Source organism: Miniopterus schreibersii, assembly GCF_964146895.1.
Source record: "Miniopterus schreibersii genome assembly, chromosome: 2".
Lineage (NCBI taxonomy): Eukaryota > Metazoa > Chordata > Mammalia > Chiroptera > Miniopteridae > Miniopterus > Miniopterus schreibersii.
In genome coordinates, this window is record NC_138102.1 from 109,350,661 (window position 1) to 109,376,479 (window position 25,819).

Sequence of the window (25,819 nt, forward strand, 5' to 3'; positions counted from 1 at the left end):
CAAGTGGGTGAGGGAGAGAGAGAGCGAGATGAAGGTGGTGTGTGTAAACATTTAACCTCCTACAAATGTAAGACATGGCTCTTACCTGAGTCCAAAGCCAGGCCTGTGAGTGTGGTATGGGATTAGCCTCTGTAAGAAAGAGACCTCAAAATATAGTGACTTGAGTAGGAGAGCAGTTTATTTTTCTTCCATCCAATGGAGCAGAGGAAGGAGAGGGATCCAGAGCTGGTGGGATGGATGGGGTGCTGGCAGGACAGATCTGCCATTTTCAACAGCTCCTCTCCTGGGCCTGAGACAGCTGCTCCAGTTGGTGCAGTTTCCCAGCCAGTGACAGGAGGGGAAGGGAGAACGGAGGCATGGACGTGGCACGCGTGGCTTCTGCTTTCAGCCCATGAGACAGGGCCCGGCCATGTGACCACAGCTGTTACCATGGAGTTTGGGAGAGGTTGTTTGGAGCTAGCAGGAATCCTATTTCTAAGAGCTCCCTGCTAACTTAGAGAGCTGTGTTTCTAAATTTAAGACAGAGGGAGTAGCCTCTGGGGAGCAATCAGCAGTCTCTGCCCTGGCCTAACCTAAGCTATAGCTACGAGGCTGGGTGCACCGTAGCTCTTCCCTCAGGCCTCCAAGGTGGGAGAGGTAGCATTCGGGGGCCACCATCACTTGTCTTCTACCATCTTGCCACCGATTTCCCAAGAATAGCTCTTCTAATGAGATTGGTGGCCTGGCCAGGCAGTGGGTGCCAAGCCTATGTCATTTCCAGCACAGCCCTGATAAAATCTGCCTGCCTAACCCACAGCAACCCCTCCCCAGTCACCGGGTTTTCTGCCATTTGGGCCTTGCCTTGCATCCTTCATGCCCGGAGCTGCCAGGGGCAGGCAGTTTATGTGTTTGGCATGCTCTGCAGCCCTCCAGCACTCTGAGCCTTGCCTGCATGTCAGGAGCACTTATTAATATTGCTACTAATAATAGTACCCAGCGAGGTGGATGAGCTGGAACCTGTCAGGAGGCAGCGTTTCCCGTGACTGGCCTTCGCTGCTCCCTGGGCCGGGATGGGCGGGGAGGAATCCAGACTCGCTTTCTCAGTTCTGCTACTCAGGTTACTTACTGGTCACATTGCTAGAAGTCCTGCTTTGCTGGCCTCTGTCGAGACATGTAGCAAACACATGCTGCAGGGCCCTTTCGTGCTCCACTTGTGCAGCCTGAAACGAGAAAGTTTGGTTTCTATGGAAGATAAAGGTCCTGACTCTGTAGCCTGAGGAAATATTGAAAGGAGCTGGCCTGGGGCTGCGGGCAGGCTGGTCTCGCCTGCTTCTAGGTTGCAACAAGGGAAAGGACAAGTGGGGAAAGTGAAATTACCCGCCCTCGAGAGCTACACTGCTCTCTCATTCCTGTACTTTATCCGTTTTCTCTGTCTAGGGCTGTATAAAGTCATATAAATGTCTTGCCTTATGGAACCCAGGTTTCTGTCAAGAACTCTGCAGAGAGCTCTCCGTGCATTTTTCTTTTGAACCTCATGACAGCTAGCGGAGTAGGTGTCGTTGTCCCCACTTCATAGACTTAGATTTGGATCTCAACTTTTAAAACCCTCTAAGCATTCAGAAAATGTATTGAGCACCTAGTATGTGTTGGGCATCCTTCTAGCCAAAAGGAAAAAAAATCAAGAACAAATTCTCTGATCTCAGGGAAGCCTTGGCTGTGGCTGGAGGAGAGAAAAAATAAAAGAAGAAGATAACGTCTGATAAATCCAGCGAATCCACTCATATATCCCCACTGACTGCAGTGGTCCTTGCAGAAAGGGGCGAAAAATGGTCCTGGGTGGATGAGCGTTTATGCGGCCCCTCTATTCCTTTTTCAGAGAGAAAGCTTAGTGTGAACACTGCTGCAAGGGAGAACACAGAGCTTTCAATTCGCAGGAAATGGTAATGGCTGGCACGGGGGGGGGGGGGGGGGTTGTTTTTGTTTTTGAGGGGAGTGGGGAATGAATGAGCCCACAGAGTGAAAGGGGTTCCCTAGAGGAGGGGGGAGGACCAGGAATAAGAAACTGGCAGCTCTAATGGCAAGCTTTACCCACCGCCTAGATTTTCCAGGGCCTTGCTCTGCTTCTAAGAACATACAAAGCCTTCGTTGCTATATTTTTGTTCTTTCTCTGCTTTCTCCCTTTACACAGTCCCAGTCCACCTCCTCCTGCGCCCCTGAGCTTCCTGAACTTACCCATTGGCAAATAACTCTCAAACACTTGCCTGTGTGGGTGGTTGTTTTTTTGTCCAAATCCAGATAATTCCTTGTTTTCCTGAAATCTTTCCAAGGTCCTCACAAGGGTGACAGAGGTGTTATGTAAAGTGACAAAGTCACTCTCACACATTCTATTTCAAATCTGTTTTTTCCAGACCTTTCCAGACCTCTCAAAACTTGAATGTATTTGGAGTGCACCCCACCCCCACCCCGGACCCCAAAATAACTGAAAATTAGGCCTGCCGCTTTCCCTTCCCCCAACCGGTGCCTCCTGTGCTAATAAAAACAAGTCACAAATAGGGCCGTTTATCCATGTTGGCAACAAGTATTTAAGCGCATAAATTAGTCTTGATTTAAATTATATAGATTCATTATCTGTGAGAAAACTGGGCTGCTGAGCCTGTTGGAATGACGAGCATTGTGCTGCAGTCCCTGGGGAGGTGAACCCAGGAGTAGAACCTGCCCTGTGCCTGCAGCAGCAGCACAGAGATTTGGGGCCACCAGCTGGAGAGGGCCTGCCTGCTGGGACGGGGACAGGCAGGGGCTTGACAGGTCCTTCCTGATGCTTCATGATTCTTAAACGAAGAGGCGGGAAGGAGATGGGCTGCTTTGATCTTGTCTTTCGTGTCTGACCATCAAAGTGACAATTAGGGCTTGAGAAGCACTTAAAGGACTGGGGCCCGCAGGGGACACTGGGCTGGGATTGGAGAGGTACCTGGGCTGTGACACTGCACAGATTTCTCACCACTTGTAACCTGAGCTGTGAAAACTTGATAACCTTCTTGGAGGAGGTACTTTATTCCTCAAAGAGAAGGCCTTTTAATTCATCCAGCAGCGATGGTCTGAGTGCCTACTGTATATTAGGCACCAAACTAAGATCAAGGCTACAAGAGTGAACAAAACAAAATTCTTGTCCCTAAGAAGGTTTCAGGTGCCTGCAAATTTCAGGCAAGATGACAGGTATAATATAGAGTATTAATGCTGCCTGTAAAAAAATCATCTGGAAAGATGACTACGTGCCTTTTCAGTCCACACTAACGCACTAGCAGGCCAGCCCGAAGGTCCTCTGACACCTGGATTTGGATAATTATTACTACTAGTTATGGTCTAGACCTTGAAAAGTTATATCTTAATTTGTAGGAAATTGATGTTACAAATGATTTTTGTCTGGTAGAGATGTAGACAATTTTCGTCCATTAGAAAAGACAACTCCTACAGGTCATGATTTTATTGCCTGTAGCGCATTACATTACATTCAGTTTGTATCTAAGTTAGTGAGCTTTCGTCAGCATTCTTTCTTTCACTGATTACGTATAAGTCAGTTTCTCCTATGTTCCTCTGATCCAGCTAGCTTTATCACCTGCTGGGCCCCTCATTAATGAGGTAAACAATTCTCTGGCATAGGTTCATGATGTATTTGTAAGATCCGTGCCTTTAATTTTCTCAAAATAATGTCTTCACACAACCTTAGAAGTGAGGTGCTAAGGAGTCACAGATGAGGGACACCAAACCCAGTCTTAGGGGTTTAAGGAAGATTTCTCAGAGAGGTCACCTAAAGTCAGACATGAAGGGTGAAGGAGTTGGGCAAAGATGGAAGGGGGTGGTATATTAGGTAGAAGGAAACAGCTTATGTAAAGGCCAGAGATGAGGTACCTTATGAAGCCTAAGAATGTGAGTGGTGAGAGGCAAGGCTGAAGAGCTATGCAACAGCCAGATCATGGAGGACCTCAGTGCTATGCCAAGAAGCTTGGTCTTTATTTTATTATTTTTTGAATCCTTACCCAAGGATAAGTTTTTTATTGATTTTTTAGAGAGAGAGGAAGGGGAAGAAAGAGAGAGAGAAACATCAACATGTTGCCCGTGAACATGTCCCAAATGGGGGCCAAACCCACAATCCTAGGTATGTGCCTTGACCGGGAATCGAACCCGCATCCTTTTGGTGTATAGCACGACGCTCCAACCAACCGAGCCGCCTGGCCAGGGCAAAGCTTGGTTTTCATACAGAGGGCACTGGGGAGTCACTAAGGAGTTTTGTTGTTGTTGTTTTGTTTTATATACTTAATTGATTTTTAGAGAGGAAGGAGGAGGGAGAGAGGGAAACATTGATGTGAGAGTGAAGCATCCATCAGCTGCCTCTTGCACCCCACCTACCTGGGATTGAGCCCCCAACTCAGGCATGTGCCCTGACCGGGAATCAAACCAGCAACCTTTTGGTGCATGGGATGACACCCAACCAACTGAGCCACACTGGCCAGGGCCACTAATGAGTTTTTAAACAGGGACAAGACATGGTTGGACGTGGCTCCTGGGTTTGCTGTTTCATAATCCAGTTGGAAATCGAATTAATCTGTAGAATAATTGCAGCTTGCTGAGGCTGCTTATAAAACCCCTAAACAATTCTGTTTCACCCTAGTTTGCTCTTAAGTGAAATTAAAAGACACATTGGTGAATACATTCATGGAGAGATTTCTAACCTTGAGTTGGAATGTCCAACAATGGATATTTACCATTTGCAAAGTTTTCCTTCTTTATTCTGGTCAAAAGTAAAAATAGAAAAAGCAGATGTGCAAAAAAAACCCAAGGCTAATATATTTCAAAATGAAATTGTAAGCAATGGGCAAAGCAGAGCTGAAGGAGTAGACTCCAGAGACCAGTTATTAGATGAAATTGCTTGGGTCAGAAAGGTTGCTGTTTCCTTCAAGTGTCCTTGGCCAGATGTTTCCATTTCAGCAATAAATTATAAAGCAATTTTGCATTTTTTAGCACAAGGGAGCATTTATCTGGTTATGATGCAGCACGCCAAGGACTTTTCAGCAATCATAGCACTTTTGTTTCTTATCTCATTTCATCTTCACAAAAACTTGTGAGGCAGAGAAGATGGGGGCCATCATGCCGATTTCACAGATGGAGAAGCTGAGGTCCAGAAAGGTCAGTTTTTTGCCCAGATCTTGTAACCAGTATTCTATCTGACGCTACCATGAAAATTTTACCTAGTAGGTGTTTAATAAATGTAATAAAGGAACAATCTTGTTCTGTTCTTTCCTCCTTAATATGTACAAATATGTAATTATACCTCTATGTGTTTATTTACTTGTTTCTTAAGGTCACTAAATTATCAGTTCTGTTAAGGCATTTTCCAGTGACTATATAACACACACCCCTAAAGCTCAGAGGCTTAAAACCAATAATTCATTACTTAATGTTTATCAATGTTATTAGACTTATGTCTGTCTATATACGGCCCACTGCACTATATAGTCTTCCTCTCTGTCCATACATCGTCTCTCTCTCTGAACACTGCTGTTCTCTCTGTGACCGCAGTCCCTCGGAAACTCACCGCCATGCTGCCGTGTCAGTTGTGTGTCAGCAGGCTTGGGCACCTGGAAAAACCCAAATAACAGTTCGTGTTGTTCCACGTCATCATTTCCCCTGTTAGGTGCTTGGGTACCCCTCCCAGCTTCTCACGCACCCGCTCCCCGCGGCCTGCTTCCTGGAGTTTCCTCTGGGTGACGTTATTTGGTGGTGGTTGGCTGTTGGCCGGGACTTCACTGGGGCCCCTTCACGAGGCCTGTGGCGTGGACAGCTCTGTCAACTGCCTAAGAAGCAAGATGTGTCGCTGGATGCTGGTCTGGCTCCACGGCTGAGCAGTTCTCCTGCAGTCCTGAGCTGCAAACCTCCAGTTCTTTGTTGGCACCATAATCTAGTTTGCAGGGCTCCAAAGGCTCTCTGGCTTTCTGAACTAGGCACTGAAGCAAAGACGAATGAGTTTGGCTTTGAATTGTGGCTCTGGCTTGGATTCTGTACGCCTGGGTTTAGTCCGCTTCTATATTCCATTATGCTAGACAAAGGCTCTATCAGTCATTTATTGCTGGCTCCCACTGCTGTTTCTTTCATCTGCATTATAAAGAGCTCTGAGGCTTTGAAACCCATTATTTGATTTATGGTAAGTGACTCACTAATTGCCAAAATTACCATATTCACCAGGGTTAGACACTTCAATATACAGAGAGCTACGTCCTCTTTGGAAGGTAGGGTGCTTGGCATCAGGGCTACCATATATGGTTTTCAGGTTGGGTACTGCACCAGGGTGCCCAGCCAAGGGGGTTGGTGTGGGCTGAAAGCCAGCCCGTGCTTGGCTTACCAAGCCGTGCACCCCGACTTACCACCCTGGAGGCCTTCCCCAGCCAGCCCTCAGCCGCGGAGTGGGCATGCAGCGGCCCTCCTTGGGAGGACCTGGTGGAGGGTTAGAAGTTAAAAGCTGATGTTCAGCAATGTTTACTCTCAAGAGGAGACATTTAATAAGAAATAGCTCAATTCAGAGCTATAAAGGCTGCTTTCTGCCTTTTAACCTCACTGCCAGCGCATCCTTGGGAGCACGCGCCCATCCCGGCCTGCGCCAGCCTGGGCTCTGTGCTCATGGTCCACTGTACAGGCCTCCTGATGGGCTTGGGAACTCGGGATTCGTGTCTATCTGGTTTAAAAATTCAAGCCTGTGAAAACTTCTATGTCCTCCATTAGGAGCTGAGATTTTTGTGAAGTGTCACCCTGTCACTCACAGGAACAAGGCAGCTCCAATTCCTAGCGCTGTTCTTCCTGAAAGAGGGCTGTGTAGTCGAACGGATGGTGGCAGCCTCTTGTCTCCTTTTTTCGGAGTTTCAAATTTATTTATCAATTCAATAGATATTTGTTTTAGGAGGCAGTCCGGTCTGGCATCAAGCAAGCTGAGTTCAAATGCAGGCAAGTTATTTAACCATTCTGTGCCTCAGTTTCCTCATTTGTAAAATGATTATAATGATTGTCCCTGCCTCGTGGGGCTGCTGTGACGATTAAGTGAATTAATTTGTGTAACCTTATGCCTGACACAGCACAAGCCTTCGGCAGATGTTTGCTCTTATTTATGGGGCACCTACAATGCGCCAGGCGCTGGACAATCACTGAGGGGATCTAGGCAGCCATGTAATGCCCTCCAGGCCTTCTGGAAGCTTCCTACCTGGTAGTGGTCATGAGGCAGGTAACCCATCACCCTACTATAGGGCCATGTATCAAAGCTTCTCCAACTTTAAGGAGTATAAGAAGCAAAATAAAAATGAGGTACCACTTTGCCCTAGCCGGTTTGCTCAGTGGTTGGAGCATTGGCCCATAGACTGAAGAGTCTCAGGTTCGATTCCTGCCAAGGGCATGTACCTCAGTTGCAGGCTCAATGCCCTGCCCTGGTCCAGGCGCATGTGGGAGGCAACCAATTGATATGTCTCTCTCATAAAGATGTTTCTCTCTCTCTCTCCCTTCCACTCTCTCTGAAAAGCAATGGAAAAAATATCCTCAAGGGAGGATTAAAATAAAGTGAGGTACCACTTCACGCTCAGGAGGATGGCAGGAATAAACAAAGGTGGGTAATGACACGAGTGCTGGTGAGAATGGAGAAATCGCAGCCCCCTTCCTCTGCAGGTGGGAGCGGAACCCGGTGCAGTCCCTGTGGGAAACAGCCTGACAGTTCATCAAAAAGTGACACCCAGAACTACCACCGGCCCGCAGCTACGCTCCTAGGCATACAGCCAAGAGGAATGAGACACATGTTCATGCAAAAAATCGTAGCAAATGTTCACGGTATTATGTATAATAGGGGATATATGTGGTAGGACAGCCCAATATCCATTAACTGATGAGTGGGAAAATAAAGTGTGATATATCCATACCATGAAATATTATTCAGGCATTAAAAAATGAAGTACTAATTCATGCTGCAACATGGATGGACCTTGAAAACATTGTTAAGTAAAAGAAACCAGTCGCAAAGGACCATGTATCATATGCTTCCATTTAAATGAAATATCCAGAGTGGGGAATCTATAGAAACAGAAATCTATAGTGTTTGCCTATGGCTGGGACGGGGGAGTGGGAATTGGGGAGTGACAACTCAAGGATATGGTTTCTCTGTGAGGTGATAAAGAGTTCTAAAATTGACTGTGTTGATGATTGCATGAACCTGTGAATATACTAAAATCCATTGAATTATATACTTTATTCACTTATTTATTTAATCTTCACCCGAGGATATTCTTTCCATTGCTTTTTCAGAGAGAGTGGAAGGGAGAGAGAGAGAGAGAAGAGAGAGAAACATCGATGTGAGAGAGACACATCGATTGGTTGCATCCTGCACGCTCCCAGACCGGAGCCAGAGATCAAGCCTGCAACTGAGGTCTGTGCCCTTGGCCGGAATCGAACCCAGGACCCTTTAGTCAGCAGGCTGACGCTCTATCCACTGAGTCAAACCAGCTTGGGTAAATTATATGCTTTAAATGGGTGAATTGTATGGCATGTGACTTATATATCAATATAACTTTTTTTTAAAAGAAGTTCCTGGAGTGTTTGTTAAAAATGAATATTTTTGGTACCCTTCTCTCAAGATTGAGGTTACACAATAAGCCTGTATTTTTTTATCTTTTGTCATATGGGCAGTTGAAATGAATGATTTGGCCAGGATAAATCATGGCTGGCTTCCTGGATGAGGTTGTACTTGCGTTAGACCTTCCAGGTTAAGGTTAATGAAGGGAGGGGGGCTTTTCAGGAGCAGAGAACAGCACAAATCATATTCGTGGCTCAGAGTCTCTGACAGAACTTGTGCTGGTGTCTCCTCGAGTCTGAATCTCACTGAAGGAAAGAAGAACATTTGTCTTCTAACTAAATGACCCTTTTCTTCTTTAACCCTCTGAGCTGCTGCTATCAAGGTATTTTTAGACAGTTCACACAAATGAATAAGCCAGGGCAGGAATGTGTCAGGAAGAAGATGGAAGGGGACAAGGCCATCAGCAGTAAGTGACAGCAGTTCACGCAGTCCCTTCTCCCAGCTGAGCTCTACAATAGCCTCTGTGTTTGAAACTGTCACTGCGTGAGTTAGAAATGGACCAAAAGGTAGCTATTAACAATCCACCGGAGGTGTTAGTTTAATGCTCAAAGGGGTTCTTTGGAACTGGCCCTTGCTGTTTGCCCTGCAGAAGCCTTTTATGTGGCTCATGTCATATGGCCTCAGGATCAATGGTTTTCCCTTGAAAAAAAGGGCAAAATATCAGACACTCAAACAATCCCCCTGGTGGGAAAGGCGAAGGGCGATCTGAAGATGTGCACCTAATAAATACTAGGTGGAACCAATGAAATCCGTGGAAGTCACAGAACTGGGGAGCAGGAAAACTCCTAGAAAGAGAAGAAGAAATATAACATCCAACTCTAACTGTGAAGGGTAAACTGAAATTCTCATCAGGTTAATACTAGTTACAGAGTTCCTTGTAACCAAAGTAACCAGCTTGCCCTGGATTCTCCTGGACTGTCCCGATTTTCAAACCAGAAGTCTTATGTTCCAGAAATCTTCGTGGTCCTGGCAAACGGAAACAGTTGGTGACTCTGTTGGTAACAGATACCCCACCCTCTGTGCCTCAGAGAAGAGATGGCGTAGTAGAAGACAGAGAACGAGGAGGTCAGTTCTTGACTTTTGAGTTTCAAAACATAGGCCTAGACATGAGGCAGGATGGTTATGGTATTATAATATCATGTAAGAGTAAGGCCTTGCCCCCAGGCCAGATACAGATTCTGAGAGGAGGAGGAGGGGATGGCCGGACATGGAAGAGATCCTGGGCCAGTGTTGTCTAATGGAACTTTCTGGAGAAGTGGAAGTGTTCTAGAATAAAAACTGGGCTATCCAACATGGTAGCCACTAGCCACATATGGCTACTAAGCACGTGGCTGGTATAACGAATTTAGTATGTTTTACCCAATTTTAACTTGTATGACCACACATGGCTAGTGGCTACTGTACTGGACATCTCAGTCTCAGATATTTCCCCTGAATAGAGTCATGGGAGAAAAGGAATTGATTGATGCTAAATGATGGCATCTCTGGAAAAGACTGGGGGACCAAGAGCAGAAAGGGCCTGAGACTCATTTCCAGCAGGTGGGAAGACTCCAGAAGTCCCTAAACCAATAAGGCATTAAAGCAGAAGAAATAGCCCTAGCCGATTTTGCTCGATGGTTGGAGTGTTGGCCTGCAGACTCAGGGGTATAAACACCAGTTGCAGGCTCCATCTCCTGCCTGGGTTGGGGCACATGCGAGAGGCAACAATCGATGTGTCTCTCTCACATCAGTGTTTCTCTCTCTCTCCCTCTCCCACTCTTTCTGAAAAGCAATGGAAAATTTTTCCTTGGGTGAAGATAAAAAAAAAAGCAGAAGAAATATCTGTGCAATGAGTCAAGACAGACAGGTCCAAGGCAACCTCCCAGCAGTTTCTGGGGTCCCAGAATGACCTGGGCAGTACACTGGTTCATGTGCACTGTGGAATAACTCTGACATGACACATGGAGTTGGCGGGTCCACAGTGGCTTGATGGTTGGGAACAAGAGAGGGCACAGTTGTGGCCCACACAGAACAAAGGCTAAATGATGCAAGTTCATCTCAGTGAATGCCATCACAGACAAGGAACAAAGGAAGGGAAGATGCCTACCCTCTCACCCCTGTCATTTTGGATCCCCATTAGCTCCCTGGAACTTACACAGAATCCCGGTCCTCCCAGGACTGACCGAGATTAAATTTCTGTCATCAGAAGGAAAGAGAATTGACATAGATGTTAAGTTCAGATACAAGAAACCAAAGTTAAGTTTCTTGCACAATTGAGTGTATGGACTGACACAAACATTATTTAATATACATTTACAATCATCTATGAAGGAAGTACTATTATTACCTCCATTTTACAGATGAGGCAACTGAGGCCCAGAAATTCCTGTCACTTTATTATAGACACCCAAGGCTGCTAGATATTGAAGTCAACATTTCATTCTAGGTTTGCCTGTCCTCTCAAAATACTTAATCTTTTTAAAAAATTTTATTTTTCAATTACATTTTACTTTTAATATTATTTTATATTAGTTTCAGGTGTATGGCATAGTGGTTAGACAATCCTATACTTTACAAAGTGTTCCCTTCAATATTTCAAGTACCCACCTGGCACCATACATAGTTATTACAATATTTTTACTGTATTTCCTATGCTGTACTTACATCCTTGTGACTATTTTGTAACTACCAATTTGTGCTTCTTAATCCCTTCACCTTTTAGATCCAGCCCTCCAACCCCATCCTCTCTGGCAACCATCAGTCTGTTCTCTATATCTGAGTCTGCTTCTATTTTGTTTGTTCATTTATTTTGTTTTTTAGATTTCACACGTAAGTGAAATTATATGGTATTTGTCTTTCTCTGTCTGACTTATTTCACTTAGCATAATACCCTCTAGGTCAATCCATGCTCTCACAAATGGTAAGATTTCATTCTTTTTATGGCCAAGTAATATTCCTTTAAATATATGTACCACCGCTTTTTTTATCCACTTGTTTACTGAGAGGCAATTGGGTTGCTTCCATATCTGGGCTAGTGTAAATAACACTGCAATGAACATAGGGGTGCATATATTCTTTTGAATTAGTGTTTTGTTTTTTTTATATATATATACACCAAGAAATGGAATCACTGGGCCACAAGGTAGTTTCATTTTTTTATTTTATTTTTTTTGAGGTAACTCCATACTACTTTCCAAAGTGGCTGCACCAATCTGCATTTCCATCAACAGTGCACAAGGGTTCCCTTTTCTCCACCTCCTGGACAGCACCTGTTGTTTGTTGATTTGTTGATGATAGTCATTCTGACAGGTGCGAGGTGATATCTCATTGTGATTTTAATTTGCATTTCTCTGATGATTAGTGACATTGACAAAAAACATAACCTTTATCCAGGTTGGAATCTATTACTTTGTCTGCTTTGACTCCTACTTTCTTCTGGAAACAATACTTCTCTTCCCCTGAAGATGCCTTACTTCACTCCAAATACATGCTTTGAGTGGAGGCTGCCAACCACGATAACTTACCTCCCAGACCAGATGAGAAAGAAGTAGGATATGGATTCAAACCCCATTTCCATTTGGGACACATAGTGAGACCCTGATTTCTAGTTTCCATTGCAGTTAAGTGGGCCATGTGAAAGAGCTCTGGCCCATGGAATGTGGGAATGTGGGAAGAGGTGAGGAGTGCCATTCACTAAAAAGAGAGACAGACAGACAGACTGGGAGGTCTAAGGAAGCAAAGACATAATCAGGTTTGAGAAGATCTAGGAATGGACACGGATGTGGTCCCTGACAGAGTACTGAATAAACACAAATAGAACAGAAGAGCCGCTACATTTAAGCCAAAGAGACCACAAATCTGAATTTAAAAGAAAAACAAGCACTTGACTGTCCAAGTTGTAAAAGTCTCAGGCCTCTAAACTCGCTATAGGACTAGTCAGGATACCAAAGCTGTGGAACCCAAGGGGAGCATACCTGGTGCAGTCACTGGATGGCCTTTGGCTTATCTCACTTGGGCTGAGGTCTACGCTTTCTATGTGAGGGACATAATATGAACTGGATGAACAGATGGTGAACACATGAGTGGACTGTGGCAGAGACAATGCTACATGGTCAAGAAACCCTGTTTCCTTTTCCTCCTGGTCCCCAGCAAAACTACATTTCCCAGCTGTCTTTGTAATTTGATGGAGCCACATGACTGCGTTCTGGCCAGTGGAATGTGCATGGGTAATAAAGAGTGGTGCCACAAAGAGACCTGAAGGGTGGGCTTGAGCCACCATCTGGGTAAACTGAAGGGACAAGTTGATGGGTAGAATGAGGAAGGCTCCTCTGTTCCCACAGGCTTAGGCCAGCTTTTGGTGAGAATCACTCCCATGGAGTTTTCCAGGCAGGGCTGCTCCTGTGGTTGTGCAGGTTATGTGGCTGACAGGGCGTAAAGGTTAAACTCTAGCCCATGCCGCACGCAGTGTGTGCGTTGGCACGAGGCTTCATCTACCTGGGGAAAAGCTGCTTACATCTTTGCACAAAGTACCTTCTCCTCGCTAAGCCATGTACTTATAGGGCTTTGCTGGCTATATGAAGACATAGGTTTCCTTCCTCTCCTAGGAGGCACCTTTTTCTAATTTGCACAAAGGAGCCACATGGGCTAGAGTGGTGGCTCTGTGTCTGCAGTTTTTGAATCAGCTGGGGGCTGCCACATTGGACATCTGACCACATACTCCCAGTGGCCTTGCTTTTACAGGTGAGAGAAACATGAGACTTTGGCTCTTCAAATTGCTTTTATTTGAAACAAAAAGTATAGCCTGAGTGATGTTATTTACCTCTTTCCCCAGCTTCTTCCTGTCATTTATGGTAGGCTAATGGAAAATCTGAGATGCTCTTTGAGTGTTCTGACAGCTCTCAGAACTACCAAGAACTGCTGAAAACTTGTGCTCGTGTTTGGGATGATCATTTTTCTTCCTGCCTGCTTGATTTGGTATTTCTAGTAAACCTCATTAAAGCAATATTAAGCAAACTCATAAATATGTATATAGTCTTCTCAATTATCTGTTGATGGATATGGACTCTGATACATTTACATAATGAGCTTTTAAAACATGCAGATGGATTTTACAATTAGACCCAGGTGGGGGCTGGGTGAATGGAAACTTGGAAGGAAAAACAAGCTCACTCCTGGTACTAACGAAGCCACCTGTTTAGAAAAAACCTGAAGTTTGAAGGGTCGCATTTGTACTGTTGAGGATCTTAGTTCCTACCCACAGATTTCAGATAATATTAGGGATGTTGTCAAGTTAGAAGTAAGGCCAGTGAAATGGAATTACATCCTATCCCAATGCTGATGCAAAGCTAATAAATCAGAACCAAGGCCATAAAGCAGTGAAGGCTTGGGCACCATAATTGGTGTGGTCAACATTTCCATGTCCGTCAGTATCTGATATCGGGTTCCTCTCTGTTCTGGGCACATGGGAGGGGCACACTCCCCAGAGTTGAAATTAAATATGGCCATGAAGCAAGCTCTGGCCAATGAAAGGGGAGCAGAGGTGAAGTTAGTTGCTTTGGAGTAAAAATATTTAAGATTCGCTAGGCAATTTTCAGTGATCTCTTTATTTTGGTGACAGTCTGGGGACATCCCAAATGGTAGAGCTTCTTTCAACCTGAATCCTGGAGTGGGGACATGCCATGGTGCAGAGACCACTGTCAATTCACACTAGACCTGTCACATGAGCTAGAAATAAACCCTTGTTGTTCAAGGCACTGAGATTCGGGGGGCTCTTTGTTATAGCAATAAAACCAAGCCCATCCTGACTGATAAAACTCGGACCAGGGACTTGGAATACTGTTCTGGAGCAACCTTCATTGGAAACGAATCTAACAGCCCAATTCTGAAGAAGGAATTTTGTGGTCCACAAACAGATAACAGAAGCTAAAACCAAACCTCTTTCCCTTGTTCCCCCAAAGGGACTATTCGTGTGACGTGCGTAATCTTACACCGAAAAGACAGTATGGTCTTTCCAAATTTATGGACTAACATTTCACTCAGCTTGAGTGGAGCTTCCTGGAGCTGCTACAATTTGATGCTCAGATTAAGTAAATCCAGTAAATGCACCTGATCCATCTGAAGGGCTATAATGAGGGTGAGAGGTAGTTTGATAAATTCATTCTGTTAAAAAAAAAAATTTGAGCTACCTCAGACAAAAGTTGCAATATAAATCCTTATTTGATAATAATTTCCCAACAGAAGAGAAATTTAGAAAGTAGTGATAGCAAAAGAGTCCTAAATTAGAAACTGGTTTTCATTTATGAAAGCAACAGAGAAGCTGGCTGCGGTTTTAGGACCAGAAAGAAGCAGCAGGTCCCAGAGTGAGAAGAATGTGATCCTTGTCCGTGAAACCTAAAGGAGATAAAGGAACAGACTATTTTTTAATCCTCACCAGAGGATATGTTTTCATTTTTTTGTTTTTATTGTTGATTTTAGAGAGAGAGAGAAAGAGAAAGAAACATCAGTGTGAAAGAGAAACATCAATTGGTTGCCTTCCGTATGCACCCTGACCCCCGGGCCTGAGATCAAACACACAACCTGGGTACGTGCCCTGCGAGGGAATCAAACCTGCGACCTTTTGGTGCACTGGCCAGGGCAGGAAGAGACTTTTGTTCTATGTTCCACACACTTTTCTAGATGCATTATCTATGTAATTCATTTATTTATCACGAAACCCTGTGAGGTACTCTCAGTTTACATATGAGGAAACCGAGGCACAGAGAGGTCAAGTAACTTGACTAAGGTTCTGGATTTTGAGCTCTGTCAATCTGGTTCCAGAGTCCATGCTGATAAGAATAGTATTGGAATTTTAGGTGTGAGGAAAGAATAAAGATAGGGAATATATAAAATGGAGTAATTTTAACCAAGTCACTAAAATTATTAACATTATGAAGGCTGAGGCATGAGGAAATGATTCTGTTCTTGTTCTACCTAGCCTGGGATCGTAAACTTTGTGCACCAGTGCCTGGATATATATCAGGTTGTTGTGTGTCAATACTTGGACACACACCAGACCTGCAGGTAACCCTCTGATTACCCCCTGAAAGAGTCACATATCCAGACCATCTGACATCCATCTGACAAAATTATCCAGACCACCAGACGTGACCAGGCCTCCTGGAGCTTATCTTCCAGCCCACCTGGACCATCAGCCCGACCACCTGACGCTGACTGACAACCATCCTGGACCAAACCTAGGGCTAAGAATGCAGGACTGATGAGTGTCAAGAATGGACCTTTTACTATAAGAACTCTTAACTTTTCTTTCTTCTTTGGGACATTTCTGGGGTTTTGCCTACCTGTGTTCCCAATTTGCAAACTCTAAGATTCTTGAATAAATCTTTATCATTTATTTCTAGCCAACTCTTTTTGAGTTCATTCAATAGGTGCTTTCATATGTATAAAATGGCGCCAATACGAAGGGAATGCAGATTAAAAAGCAAAAAGATGAATGAGGAGATGGGTGAGTTATAAGAAAATTATTGTCAAAGGTTAATTTTTAAAATCAGTACAATTGTGACTCTCATCCAAATAAAATTTAAACACATGTCAAGGATTTTATTTAAGTCATTAATTAAGAGAGAGTCAGGAAAGTGTTACAACCTTCCTTTCAAAGGATAACTTAAAGTACCACATACATGTGGACTGATAACAAATTTGGGAAACAAATTTATAAATAAATATAAAACTAGCAAAACAGGGCAATATCCAGAGAGTGTGATGTCAATTGCATTTCACTGGATACAACTTGCATTTCTATGAGAATTATTTGCATTATGATCAGTTCTCTAAGTGCACGCATGGAATCTGATGATTCCTGGACGCTCCACTGAACCAATATCCAGAAATCTCTTTTCCAATTTCAAAATCTCAGTTTTTTTCTCCGAAGTATGTATTTTTGGGTCTTTTTAGGTAGGTAGCTGAGTAAGTCTTGGATTTTTTTGCCTCTGTGAGCTGGAATCTGGGAAAAAGGAAATGGGATCCTTAGCCCTCCTGTTATCTAACTGAGGTTATTTCTAACGTATGATTCTTTTTGATAAACATTTAAAAAACCCTCATGGTCTCCTTCAATATCATTTAAGGTTCCAAATCAAAAGTTTTCACCAACAACAAACTGAACAATGCCCCTGCTCAGCTTTGATACAGCCCTTTATGCCAGGCCTTCCTCTCCTACATTCAAAAGCTCACTCTAGACAGATGAAATTGGGAGGAAAATTGAGGACCTGCCAGCTATTTTTGAATATCCTTCAAGAGCTGCTTGTAGGAAAGAGGGCAGATTTCTTTTGGAGTTCCAAAGAGTGACTGACCAAGAGATGGAAATTACAGAGATACAGATTTTTGCTCAATGAAGAAAATGCTGTTTTGCAGGTTGGTTTCCTTAGTTTGTGGGGGTCACACACACTCTCTCTCTCTCTCTCTCTCTCTCTCTCTCTCTCTCTCCCTCTCTCTCTCTCCTATGCACGCACACACACCACCACCACCAAACCTATGTCTGGGCTTTGTTCCTTACTGTCTCCTTTATGGTCCCTGGTTTATAATCACACAGGCATCTGAATACTTGTCAGGACCAGACTAAAAGCTGAAGCATCGGCTCTCGCCCCCAAAGTGTACTTGCTGATTATGTTGTGAACAATCTGTGTTTCCGCCATTCTCTCCTACACAAAGGGTCCTAGTCCGCATTGGATGGCATAGTTAAAAGTATCAGGAATTAGCTTGTTTTATTTTTTGTCTATTTTCTAAGTGCATAAGCCTTTCTGTGCCTCCCTTCTGGGCGTATGACCACTCAAACACTGATAGACACAAGTTCCTAAGAGCCGTGATCCCCCAAATCCAGAAAATTTCACTCTGCCCCCAAGCCTAAATTCTTAAAAAAATCCACTGGAAGCCCAGGAGTGGGGGTGGCTTAGGGGGAAGGTCTGGTTTGCCAGTTAGAGTTTGGGCGATGGAGCAGTTTGTAGTGAGGAGTAAAACAGAAACAGAAGGAAGTCTGAGTGTCCTCTGCTCTCCCTGTCCCTTGTATCAAGTAGAAGAGACAAATAGAGGGTGATCATAAATTATTTTCATGGATGTGATTCTTTCCAGGACTCTCCAGGGGAGGTGGTATTGAATTCATGGAAAAAGGCCTTGAGGCCAAAGGAGGAGCAGACAGGGAAGGGATGTGGAAGAGACAACTCTGTGGGAAACAAGAGCCAGAAAGAGTGAAAAGGGCCAGAGGAGGCAGGGTGTCTGGGGCTGAGCCTTGGGGTGACTCTGTTTCTTGAGCTTTCTCACATCATCTCACAATGCTCCAGAATGATGTTCCTACCCAAAGCGCCATCCTTTAGGATGACACTTGGTTTGTCGAATGCTTTCTTTCCAAATAGTGGAAGAAGTGGAAAGAGTGTAAGAAGGAATCTTGTTGAGAGGGTGAAACCTATATTTCGAATCTCTCTCTTGCCTAGGAGCGAATGCTAAATCTCCATTAATTGAAGACCTTTCCACAATCCCTAGGTTATGTCTAAATTTGAGGGCTTCTAAAGTGCTGGAATATTAATAGAGAGTCTAGGAAGGGGAAGTGGTTGTCCTTTATCTCCATCTGTCTATCGATGGAATTCCTTAAGATGCCCTCCTTCCCATCCGGCCTCCTATAAAGAGTCTACTCAGATAGCCCCCTGTCTGTCCATGCGCCTCACTTAGCTGGCTCTCTACTGCTTATAGGTGGGGCTCAGTGCCAGGGAACTCTGTCAGGCTTGTCCTATGCTTGTCCCCTTCCCCCAGTCCTTGAAGCCCAAACCCACCTTGGGTTTCTATTGTTCCTCTCCCGGATGGGGTGGGGACAGCAAGTCAGGAAGCAGAGCTCCTTCTCAGGGACACAGATATCTTAAGTCTCATGCTTTCCAGTCACCCTGCCTGTGTTCTAACCTACAGAACCTTTATCTAGTCTGGGGTGGGGAAAACTGTGACTGATCACATATCCTTCAAAAGCTATATAGTATAAAATGTATGCCTTGTGCCCGGGCCAGGTGGCTCGTTTGTTTGGGGTGTCATCCCATACACCAAAATGTTGCAGATCGATTCCTGGTCAGGGCACATACCTAGGTTTCAAGCTTGATTCCCAGGTGGGATGGGTATAGGAGGCAACTGATTGATGTTTCTCTCTCACCTGTCTCTCTCTCTCCTTTTCTCTCTCTCTAAAATCAGTTTTAAAACCCCCCAATATCCTTGGGTGAGGATTTTTTTAAAAAGTATGCCTGTGTCCTTAAAGGTTTTTGTCCAAATTCTTAGAATGTAATAGTCAAGATTTTGATGATGTTGTTTTCCTGCTTCAGTCTCAAAAATCCATCCTTGAAGTATTTTTATACAGAACAATTTATCTGGGCCTGAATAAGAGAAAGGTTCCGGAGGTAACAAGAAGTCTGAAGCAAAATATCATCAAATTACAAAGTCACACTAAGATATTATAGAGTGTAGACTTATTCTAAAAGCAATGTGGGAAACAGTAACATGTTTGAAGATGAAATAGAGAGGAGAAAGTCTGAGGCAGGTGACTCCATTCAGGACCTATAAAAAAAAATTCTAAGCAAGAGGTGATTATGGCCTAATTTAAACAGTGGGATGGGAGGGAAACAAGCAATTTTGAGATATATAGGACCTAGTGTTCACAAGACTTGGTCACTCGTTATACGTGGAAAGTGAAAGTGAGGGAGTGCATAGGATCTATAACACTCAAATTTATGGCATAGGAGACCATATAGATAGGATGTCGCCAACCAAACCAAGGAATGTAGGCGGGAGAGCAGGTTTGGGTGGTACACTCTGCGAAAAAGAGGATATTGACGCAGTGGAAAGAGCATGGGCTCTCTATCACTGTGACAAATTACCACAAACTTAGTAGCTTAAAACAACACAATGTTTATTATTTCAAAGTTTCTGTGGGTTAGGAATCTGCACAGGTTTAGCTGAATTCTCTACTTTAGGGTCTCTCATAAGGCTGCAATTAAGGCATTGGTAGGTCTGGGATCTCATCTGAAAGCTCAACTGGGGAAGAATCAGCTTCCAGTCTCACTTACATGACTGTTGGCAAGATTCAGTTCCTTCAGGGCTGTTGGATAGAGGTCATCCTCAGTTCCTTGCCATGTGGGTTTATTGAATATGGCAACTTGCTTCGTCAAAGACAGCAAGAGAAAGAGTCAATAGAGAGAGCCTGCTAGTAGTGTGGAAGTTACTGTCTCATGTAACCTAATCCTGGAAGCAATATTTCATCACCTTTGCCAAATGCTACTCACTGTAGGCAAGTTACTAGTCCAGTCCACACGCAAGGGGTGGGGATTACACAATGATGTGAATTCCAGGATGTGGGGATTATTGAGGGCTGTCTTAGAGCCTGCCTGCCACATTCAGACAGACCTAGAATTGAATTTTCCCTCTGCCACTCACTTGGCAATAATTTTCAGTAAGTTCTTTGACTATTCTAAACTTGCTTCCTCATCTGTAAAATAGGGATATCACTAACTATTTCACTGGATGGTTGGTAGGTTGAATAAGATGATGTATGTAACAAACCCAGCACATTCTCCTTCCCCTTTGCCATGTTGATTAACAACTTTCCAGATGATTCCTTCTTTGTCACCTGGAGGTTGAGTGATTACCTTGGCAGTGAGTTGGGCCTGTCCCTATCCTAATTGATAGCAGGAGTGAGAAATGAACCTTTGTGATCATAAGTCTGGGATTTTGCGATGGATGTTACTGCACTAAAATGTAGCATCTCCTGACCAATAACCCTCCAAAACAGGTCCACATTCTATCAATTTGTCGATTCCTTTACCTTGAGTGGTGTACTGCATTTCAAGACCTCCCACCAGCTGTTTTTTTTCACACTGGCTTTATTTCTTAATACTGTCATTTGGTGCCACAGAAACAAACTCAGATCTCTTTCTGCATTTTTGTTTGCCTAAAGGCCCAATTTGGGTTGTGGTAAGGGAGGATGTCTCAGACAAGGGCTGTCATTTCCCAGCTTTTGACGGATCCTGCTCCAGCAGGCTGAGTAATTTGTTTGAGACTAAAGGGATGGGGTGGGGATGAAATGTCACCAGCAAGCAGAAAACATACTCACATGATTTCTTCTTGTGTGTCTGGCAAGATTTTTAATTGTTTCTAAAGAAATCAGCCTACTGATGTTAACCATATGGAACCGTTAAGGCGTGGTGTAACAGAATAATACGGTTGGATCATGTTTCTTTAGTTGTCTGTAAAATGGCATGTAATTTGTAAACCAAAAATGGTGCTTAAAGTAACAATCACAACAAGATTCTTCATTTGGAATTCCTCTCAAATTTTTCCCAAAACAGTTCCAAATGGATGGCACTCTTTAACATATTTCATTTTAATGGCATTTCTTAAAGGACTGTTGCAGTTGCAATTATTTTTTATGAACCTAATCCTCTGCTTAATCCTATTGATTACGGGTCCCTCCTCCCCTCCCAGACTCCATATTTGCAGCATTTGTTTTTCCTACTTGCTCCAGGGTCTCTAGTTGGTCACCATTTCAGTAGATGTGCCTAGTGCCTGCTCTGAGCAGCAGGACAGTGCTTCTGGTGTCTCTCTATAAACTTTCCAGAAGGTATTCTTTTATATTGGCTTTTGTAAAGCTCTTATTTAGAAATAAGGATTAAACCCACATATGTAATGGGAAGAAATATATATATTTAAATAATTGTTAAATTAAATCGGCTGTATACAATAGACTCAAATAACACACCAGTTGGGTACAGTGTGGCTCTGGCACTAAGGATCAAGCCCTTCTTGGAGAGAAGTTTCAGTCTTTCTCTTGCTCCAGCAGCTCTTCTTTTATGGTCCTGGACCTATTTCTCTGACTCTGGTTAGATACTTTTCATTCTACAATGGTCCAAGTCTGACATCATGAGAATCCAGATGGATCAAAGGTGCTGAACTCACTACAGAGGGCTTTCTGTGTGTTTGTCTCAGTCTCACTCTCTGTAGTGGTTCAAAGTTTAGGTTTTTGATGAACCAGAGACTTAGAGACTCTCAATCTCAAGGATTGAAATAGGTTTTCTACTATTTGGCATATTCTGTTCCTACTGCATGAATCAGTGGGACCCTGAAATTATGGCAACACACTCTTTCCCATGCGAACATACTCTGCACTAGGGCCTCTCCCACTTCAGTGTACTCAAGAGTCACCAAGGGTGCTTGTTAAAAATACAGCATTTCAGATCCACTTCAGACTACTGAATCAGACTGCCTGAGAGTGGAGCTCAGAATTCTGCCCTTTAAAACAAACTTTTGAGATGATTTTGAGGGTATTGGTTAGAAAAGCCCTTTGTGAAAAACACTACTTACAAGATGCCCTTCCCTGTGATGTGAAGGTCCTAAAGGATTCCCCAATTTTGGTTGGGAAATAAGTATATCCTCCAACACTTGAAAGCCGTTTTTTTCTTAAATGGTTTTCTTGCTCCAACTTTCAAATGTACTTCACTAAGTTCTTGTTGCTCGATTGGGTGTTGCATCCACTTAACCCACAAGACAGTTACCATGCTTGTGCCTGATGTGCTGGGATGTGGAAGAGCAATGAAACTCATCATATTTACCACAGCTGACGAATGTCTAGGAGGGTCAACCTTTTAAAGATATTTCTTTATATCTTTCTAAAGGTTATTTCCAAATAAATAGCGAACAAGATTGCACTCTCCTTAAAGGCAGCAATAAAAACAAACAAAAACTCCTATACTTCCCTGATAGCATTATTAACCTCCATTATCTGAAATGTGGTGGTAATTTGAAAGCCCTCTCACTACAACACACTTAGAAAAGTTGGATAAAATATAAGAAACATTCTTAACTGTAAAGGTGAGAATGAAAGAAAGTAATAGAAATCTTTAGGGGCCCAAAACAAAGAAGTTAAAAATCTAAGCTCACAAGGTATTTGCCAATTTCACAACCAAGAAACATGGTTTCATTGGTTCTGTGGGAACAAAAATTCAGTCTTAGCCCTGCAAAAGTCAGGAGTGATACTAAGAATGATACACAATACTGGGGCCCTTAAAGGTACACAGTAAAAGAGCAAAATAGAAAACATTTGCCCCGTATTGGGAGATGAGAAATAAATGTGTCTGTCTTGACCAAGGTTCTGAATGAGTAAAAAGATCCCCTCAAAATTTGTGACTATAGATCTGTTAGCACATGGGTTTGGATTCACATTTATATTCCATAGTCTTCGAAATTGATTGATTGATTGATTGATTGATCAATCAGGTTTATCATAGTCTCAGACATTTAGCAGAGGAGAAAAAGAAGTCCTTCCTGGAGGGATACATTTTCAATCCAATATTCAGAGGATTCCCATAGATAAAGCTCATTTACTCCTGTATTTACAGTCCAAAATTGCAATGATGAATAAATAGCCACAATAGCAGAAACAACAACCAGGAGAAGGAGAACTACATCCCTTCTCAAGAACTCCAGCGAATGAAATGATCAGATATAAGATTATAAAAATTAATCATATTAAAAATAAAGAAAATAAAAGATGAAATTGAAAGCACAAGAAGGCAACATAACTGTCAAAAAAAGACTAGGAAGATTTAGAAGGAAAAAAATAGAATTTCTAGAACAAAAAACTAAATAGCTGAAATCAAACCCTCAATGAATGAGTTAACAGCAGAGTAGACATAGCTGGAATGAAAATTAGTAATCTAGAAGATAGAGCTGAGGAAATCATTTAGAACATGATACACAGAGAAAAAAGGAGAGAAAGCATGGATGCAAGTCACCTATTCCCACTCTTAGTTGTCACTGAGGGCAGTTGGAGTAGCTACTCTTTAGGATGCCCTGGCTTAACAAAAGGAAACAGATAAGAAAAGAAATAATTATGACCTATTATGAAAAGGTCTATAAATGTAAAAGGACCAATGTAAGTGAGGTAATCCTTTTTTTTCTCAGCTGAAGCCCAGTACCTAGAACAACATCTAGAATATAGTATTTGCTCAAATCCTGTTGAATGAATAGTATTTAGTCCAGGGATCTAGGAATGCTGTCCTACTAACTCTACTTCCTCCCACAAAGTTCTTGATGAGGCTATACCAATAGGAGCAATGTGCTAGACTAAGCACCTTACATGGGTAATATCATTAATGTACAGTTTTATAAGATAGAAAGTTTTGTTTTCTCTATTTTACAATGAGAAAAACCAAAGCTTTGATAGACTGATAACTTGCTCAAGGTTACATATGTATGTGGCAGAAACAAGCTAAAAACCCAAGCAATCTGACCCCATTACACTATCTGCACTTGGACACATGACCTTTCAATGCACTGGCAAACCCTGGTGAGCCATGATGAACATGACTCAGTCACCATCCTGAGCTCTAACCAATCAGATTACTCTCCTCTCCCCTTGAGGAAGTTGTGGGAGAGATGCAGGCAGAGGGAAGAGAACTTTCCCTTCCACCTGGGCTGCATAAAGGTTGCTGTTCACAGGACCACAGGAGTGGGAGGGAGGGAGCAGGGAACGTTTCATACAGGAGGTAGCTTTTAGGTTGATTCTCTAAGGATGAGAAGGTGTTTTTCTGGGAAAATGCACTGGAGATTGAAACAGCAGTAGATGCATTGGCATAGGCCTGTGTAGGGCTTTAGTAATAAGTCTGATCTAGCTGGAGTACAGCTGTGTGAGGAAGAAAGTGGGAGGTTAAGTTAGAAAGGCCAATTGGAGATGGGCTGTGAAGACCTTATAGGCCACAAGGAGTTTGGACTGCATAGGGTCAGTTCCATTGGCATTGACATTGCATCTTTGGATGGCTGTTGATGCAGGCAGGGTGGGAACCACAAACACTATTGGTCCCTCTCATAGACATGGCCTCAGCCCCGTGAGCCCTGTTGTAAACACTGGGATATGGAAGCACGCTTGCTTTTGGTCTCAAATTCCCACCCGATTCTGGCTGGACTATATCTGAAACCAGACTTTTTCTGAAGGGCAACAAATAGTAGTGTCATCTACTCTCATGTTCTCTAGCTAAAATTATATGCCCAAGTCACCTGTCTCCAAAGCTTAAAATTTTACTATTTGAGTACCTTTTGTTCTTAGGAACTTATCCCAGTTGAAATGCAAACAGGGCTGGAACCTTTGCTTGCACATTGGCGTCCCCTGGGGGGCATTACAGAATACGGATACCTGGCTTCCACTGCCAGACTCGGACTCAACTGGTCTGAGGTATAACATGGGCCCAGAACTTTGAAGTTCCCCAGTTAATTCTAAGTTTCAGGCAAGGCCGAGAAGCACGGCTCTTGAGGAGAAAGCATTTCTGTCATGAGGGAGGTCAAGGACATGAAGGATGAAGAGCATTGATATCTTAAAAATGCTTCGTAATTTCACTTAGAAGTGTCCTGGGCTTTGAAATCTTGTGAATAAGTTTTCCTGAGATGATCCATCACATTCATCTTTGTCACCATTAGCCAAAAGTCTGTAAGACATTAAAAGGGAACAATGTTTGTAGAAAGAAGTGTAGTGCTATGGAAATAATCGTTCCCACCTTTAGTTCAATCCCTTAAAACACAACCATGTAAGCCTTCCTTCTTCATATTCAATTGTGTCATCTCTTTGGAGGTGAGCAGAGGAGACTGTTAGGCTGAAGCAGTAAGTTAAAATGATATATTAATAATAATTTATGTTATAAAGCATCTTCAAGCATTTTAGCACTTTGATGCGCATAATAACCGTGAAGTTAAGCATCATTTTGCCACTTTACCAATGAGGGTACTGAAGTGTGGAGAGACTGATATGTCCAGAGTCACACAGCTGTCCAGTGTGCAACCGCTAGTTAAGCCAAGACTTCCAGATCTCACACTGTTGCAATGCCCGGCGTTCAAGGAGGGCAGGCTGACTCCCATTGCACTTGACGGGTGCTCCAACTTACAAGTCCACGGGCCCCATCAGTGATTCACACTTGTCCAATTAATACCCATTCTTTGTCCAAACAGGGGGTGGAGAAGGTAAAGAGCAGCTTGAGTTCCTCTGGCATAACTTCCTGACACCCCCTGGTGCTGCCCCCAGGGTTCCTATCTCGGTCACCAGCACCACTGTCCCCCAAGAGTCATCCTGGATAGACACCTCCTTTTATTCCTTACCCCCCCACAGGTAATCACTTCATCACCAATATATTGTCTTTTTTGCCT